The following is a 6400-nucleotide window of genomic DNA, read 5'->3' on the forward strand; positions in this document are numbered from 1 at the left end:
AGGCCATGGCACATAAAAGTACATAAGCAGTAAGACGTAAGCAGTAAACAAATTGACCAATCACAGTTGAGAATTAGGCAGCCATATTAAAACGTAGAAACTTACGACGAAAAATTCCACAAGGATTAAATTCTTATGTTTTACGTTTTACGTCTAACAATCAAGAGCGACTAGAAACTCGTTATATTCTATACGCAGCTTTCAAAGGAATCAGAGGTTATTTTTAAGAAACATTGAAGATATTGGGTAAAAATTTGTGCCCTCGTGCCACAGTACTGTAGCATAGTGGTTATTTGGCGGAGATATCGGTTAAAATTTGTGCCCTCGTGCCACAGTATTGTACGTATAGTGGTTATTTGGCGGCTTTGGCACTCACGGAACTTGGTAAGCATATCCTTTTTACGTTTAAAAATGTATTGTAAATTTTTATTCTATCACATGAATTTATGTAATACATTATTGCACCGACAGATAAACTGCAGAAGAACAGCGTCTGAAGTGTCAAGAAGGTCGTACAGGTTAGGACACTTCTTTCAGCTCCTTGCCAGGTAAGTTTTGACAGTAATACCAATGAACGGCAATATCGAATATTATAATCAATTCTATCATTAGCAATTTATTGCAGTTGCTGTTTAATCTGACGGCAGCTGATCCGCATTGGACTGATCACGGCTGTCAAGACCAAAATGGGACATAACGAACATGAATATTGTAGTGGTTCATATAATGAAGAATTCGAAGACGATATACAACATGAAGTCGTCGAAGTCGAAGGGGAAAGCCTTGAAAAAGGAACTGATGAATTGTTGATAGATGCGGTAAGAAGTTATCCGCATTTGTACAATTCATCTTTGAAGGAATACAAAGACACAAACATGAAAGAAAATTCATGGATTGAAATTTCAAAAATTTTGGATATGTCAGGTAAGATTAAAATATTAATTTTTTAATGTTCTATATAAACAAGATAATATTAATATGTGTATGTAACAATAATGACTTCCTTGTAGTTTCAACTTGTCAAAATCGATGGCTACGCTTACGTGAACGATTTTCGAAGGAGAAACGACTTCGCGAAATTGGAGACACGAAGTGGTAGTGGTGCCATCATCGACCTGCATTCCCATTATACCACAATCTCTTGTTTTGGAAAGCCATATAAAACGAAGAAAGTAAGTTTGATTAATATAGACTATATGGTAAATAATATATAATACATAGTTTACTTATATTACACTGTATTAATTAATGTTTTGTAGATCATATACGAACGTGTCTGCTGCCAAGAAGCAATTAATGGATGCATCAAGTACATCTTCTCTTCCTGATAGGATCAACATAAGCAGGAGCAACATTTCATTGCCTCAAACAGTTTTAAGTACAAACCCAAACGACCTCTTTTCCGCATTCATTGTCCTCAAGTCCATCTCAGGCTTTAAAGGTATCAAACACAAATCTTGAGAATGTACTACCATTGTTAGCCTGACGATATATTCATGCAATTAAAGACAGAATTTAAGGTAGAAGTACCAATACCTGGACGCGTATCTATATTTGGACACCTTTAATTATTATTTATAAGTATAACGCGAATTAAAATCAAAGATAAAAATATTTTTTGTAGTTTGAAACTTTAGTTATATATATATACTTTAGCTATAGTATCCAAACGTTTATTTCCATAAATTTATATTTTTTAAAGGTATCCACATATAGGTACGTGTCCAGGCATTGGTACATTTACCTACTTTTAGGTGTCCGGGTATTGGTACTTTTACCTTAGTAATTGTATTCCTCTCCATCTAAATATTTAGGAAAGTAATATACACAACTAAAGAATTAACAGAAACTGATCGCAGATCACTGCTTTCGTCATCATCTCAGTGTGAGTCACTTAATTTTTCTGGCATGAGTGGAGCAACATCAATATCAAGAGATTCTACACCATCTCCTGCACCACAAATGCTACCCTTCAATATAAAATGGATCGCTCAAGAATAAAGAACAAAAGTAACACATACTTAGAGCATTCACTTGCAGCTCTGAGCGATAGTCTTCAAAAGCGTGTGACTAATGTAGAACCATCTCAGCAAAGGGGTTGGAATCTTAATGATTTAACACCTGATAAAAGTTTGCTTTGTTAGTAGCAACGGAATTGGAAAGAATGTCTGAATCCGAAAAATCGAGACGAAAGCAAGCGATTATAGAAATCTTATGGAAACCGTTAGGTTAGGTTATAGCCGCATAACTTTGTTTCTTATTTATAATAATATAAGATCTTACTGTGTTACTTTTGTTCTTCTGATATTATAAAATATTTTTTAAAATAATCTTATATTATTCTTATATTACTTTTATATTATTCTTATATTACTCTTAATTAATCGTACAATTAATCTTTTAGTTCATTTTTACCTGAAAAATACATGCCTGTATATTTTTTGTAATAACATTTTATTTAGCAGAAAATGTTTTTGTTCTGTGTTGCTGCCAAACGCTTCAACACAAGAAATTATTTTACTTTGTAGTTTTTGTACTGGCAGGAATGTATACAACAAATACAAATAAAAGTAATCAAATGCATTTTAATAACCTTATTTATTTATTAATAAATGACGGAGACCGATCTTATATTAGCTGATATTTAACTCTATTTCTAGAATACACATATTATTGTCACTCTTGAGCAAATCACTGTATTTGATTTCTTTTCTTTAATAAGTACCAACAAACGTGTTGTAATTAACTATAAATGCAAATAAACGTCATAGAAATGTATACAATAAAAAATTGCAAATAAAAGTAATTAATCTTTTAACAAATGCGAATAAAAATAACTTCTTGGCTCAATGGAAATCTGGACTGTTGAAACCTCTATTAATGTACTCGTATTGCCATGAAACTTCACCCTCAGGAGTTAGCAAATAATCTGCTATTTCATCTCGTTGCTTGTATGCCAGTGTGGTTGAACGACGAGCATTGGTTGCTCTAATACGTTCAATTTCTGCTACGTTACTTGTAGAACATTCACTTCTCCAGGCTCCACTAATAATAGTGCCATCCTCTTGCTCAGTATCGACGAAATTGGGAGGACAATAAATTCTGTGTTCTGCTGGCCTCAAATCGTTCACAGTTTTTAAAAAATTGTGGAGACATATCGTTGCTAATATGATCTTGTCGACATTTCAGGATGTAAAGCAATAGATTTTCTTAAAATTCTCCAGCGTGAGACAAGAATCCCGAATGTATTCTCTATAACCCTCCTAGCTCGTGATAATCTATAATTAAAGATTTTCTTTTTTACATTTAAATTGCGACCTGGATATGGCCTCATCATATTTTGTGTTAGTTGAAATGCCTCATCTCCAACGAAGAAAGCATGGCGTCCTTATTCTACTTCCAGGCAAATTGGCTTAACCTTTTGGTAAATTCAGATTACCATTGTGTAGAGCTTTGCCAAACTCCGATCTTGACAAAACTCCGCCATCACTGTTGCTGCCATATGCTCCAACATCTACTACTGTAAATTTATAATTGTGATCACATGCCGCCATTAATATTATACTGAAAGTTTTTTTGTAGTTGAAGTACACGCTCCCAGAATTTGGCGGAGCTTGTATTTGTACGTGCTTCCCGTCAACTGCACCACAACAGTTTGGTAGGTTCCAAGTTGTCCAAAATCCTTCACATATTTTGATCCAATCTTCTTCTGTAGGAGATGGCAAATATAAGGGCGCTAATACTCTTATAATTGCAGCACAAGTCTCCTTTATTACTTTACGTGCCGTCGACTCCCCAATGCGATATGCTAAAGCGATTGATAGGACTTGATCTCCTGTAGCAAGGAATCTGATATAACGAAAATACAAAAAAATTTAGTTGGTTAATTTAATACTCCCTTTACATAACATATTATCACTGAAATAAATACATACCTTAGAGTTAAAGCAAGGCGTTGTTCGGGTATCAATGCCCGATGACTTTTCTTTACCAAAATGGTGTCATCATTTCCAGCAATTGATTAAAGATGCATAAAGACATTCTTGTGTAGCGAAAAAACATAAACGGATCATTTTTCATCTCTTGCAGTAAGTGATTAAAGTCTCCTTGATCAGGGCGTCTCACACTGATTGGTCGTACCCAATATTGTCGATTGACCCAACGAAAAGATATTCGTTTCTTTACAATGTATATACCAAGCATTAGAATTAGTAATGCATGTATGAATATTTCTTCCTCATTATCCATTGCCTACAAAAAAGAACATAAAATCTTATACATACAAATTATCCATTATTCTAAATTATAAATTAAGCTAACAACTCACGATCACATCACATGGCGATTTTTCTACTTCTGACAGTTTATAGTATATCCTGTATATCAGCTACACACCCGTGGCTCCTGAATAAAAATGGATGTTAGAGATTAGATTGTTACACATTTAAAGAAAATAGAAATTGATCTCTGCATAAAAATTTTACATTTTCTTACCGATAATGTCTAATTTGTATCGTTACAGTGATTGTATACGGCTTCGAGAATTTACACAGTAGCTAATACTGCACTGTGTCTAACATTTACATGAGTAGAATTCAACATATAATCCTATAAAGTCGGCAGCACTACATCTATAGTATAATGTAAATTAGCTACCGTCAGATTAAAAAGCAACTGCAAAAAATTGCTAATGATATAGAATTGATTATAATATTCGATATTGCAAACGTTCATTGGTATTACTGTCAAAACTTACCTGGCAAGGAGCTGAAAGAAGTGTCCTAACCTGTACGACCTTCTTTGACACTTGGTGATCTGTCATCAAAGGCTTTTTGTATTCTTCTATATTGCGCGATTTGTACGCTAACAGAATTTTTGTTGAATTATCTGATTTTGAGATATGTATGATTCCTTATGCCAACTTCAAAATAGGCAAAGACAGTTCATATCCGTACCATATAGAAAGTTGTCTGCCAACGTTTTCTTGAAATACGATACGCTGCTCTTCTGCAGTTTATCTGTCGGTGCAATAATGTATTACATAAATTTATGTGATAAAATAAAAATTTGCAATACATTTCTAAACGTAAAAGGGATATGCTTACCAAGTTCCGTGAGCGCCAAAGCCGCCAAATAACCACTATATGTACAGTATTGTGGCACGAGGGCACAAATTTTTACCCGATATCTTATTTTCAATGTTTTTTAAAAATAACCTCTGATCCCCTTGAAAGCTACGTAGAACATAACAAATTTTCAGTCGCTATTGATTGGTAGACGTAAAACGTAAAACGTAAAAATTTCATCCTTGTGGAATTTTTCTACGTTATGTTTTAAGTCCTACGTTTTAATATGGCTGCCTTTCTCAACACTGTGTGTTCACTGCTTATGTCTTACTGCTCATGTATGACCTTAAGTTTTCTCTGTGCCTTGCGCTGCTGCTTACGGCTTACTTCTTACGTCTTATGCTTACGTATTTTTATGTGTCCGGGCCTTTAGGCTGAGCAGCCATCGCCCTGGCTGTTCGTACCTCGGGGTATAGATGGTACGATTCCATCTGCACTTCGCACACCGAGTCGCTCTTGGGACTCGGCACCTTATCGAGAGATGCTACACTAAAGTGCAACGGCGTGAATTGGCTTTCGCGCTCGCGTGAACCAACCACGTCGCTGCACGGCAAACTTCGCGCAAGCGAACGAAAAGTCACTCGATTTGCACCGAGTGACTCTCAACGTCACAACAGACGAATCCTATGAAACCAGGTAAGTATATTTTCCTCTTTCTTTCAGGTACCCGGGATCGCTATGGAATCGTCTCATCTAATCACCGGAGTCGGTGTAATAATGGTAAGTATCAAAGGTAAGTGTATCGCGGCTTAACAATACCGCACGCATAATTATATAATAATAAATTCTTAAATCGACAGGGAATAATATAAAAGTATTAAAATCATGAATATAATATCAAATCGGCTAAACGCCGTCTAAAAGTGTAGAAAGTTCACAAAAGTGTAAAAAGGTGTAACTGAATATCATTAAAATCAATGTTACGTGAAATATTAAATAAATCTTTGCCTGGAATAACTCCATTTGGCTGTTCTCAATGTTGTAATCGTTAATAATATGTTGAAAATTAAATGAATTTAAGGAATCTGCACCTAAAGTGCTCAAAGTGTATCGAAAGTGTAACTGCCGTCGCTGGCTCATCTCGCACGCTTATTCTAAGACGTCGAGTGTAGAAAGTGTAGAAAGTGTTGCACCTTTCGGTGACTTCGTCTCGTATGCTGAAATCTAACATGTAGGTGTAGAAAGTGTGAAGGGTGTAACTAAAAAGTGTAACTGTTCAGAATGCTTTTAAATGTTATAAATTAATGCAGAGCCGGGATTTAGTTGCACATTTC

The 6400-nt window shown here is 35.0% G+C and overlaps 1 long non-coding RNA gene and 1 pseudogene across 1 annotated transcript; one reads left to right on the plus strand and one right to left on the minus strand.

The window, feature by feature from the left end:
• Window positions 1-196: 196 nt before the first annotated feature.
• On the plus strand, window positions 197-2583 carry LOC139787313 (uncharacterized). The gene is made up of 5 exons (XR_011722601.1): window positions 197-384; window positions 472-548; window positions 626-924; window positions 1011-1172; window positions 1260-2583. It is a non-coding gene; the product is annotated as an uncharacterized lncRNA (long non-coding RNA).
• On the minus strand, window positions 2580-5503 carry LOC139787312 (uncharacterized; annotated as a pseudogene).
• Window positions 5504-6400: the final 897 nt, after the last annotated feature.

The sequence above is a fragment of the Temnothorax nylanderi genome, unplaced genomic scaffold (genome assembly GCF_030848795.1).
Source record: "Temnothorax nylanderi isolate EJ_2023f unplaced genomic scaffold, tnyl_v1.0 TNYL_tig1418_pilon, whole genome shotgun sequence".
Taxonomy (NCBI): Eukaryota; Metazoa; Arthropoda; class Insecta; order Hymenoptera; family Formicidae; genus Temnothorax; species Temnothorax nylanderi.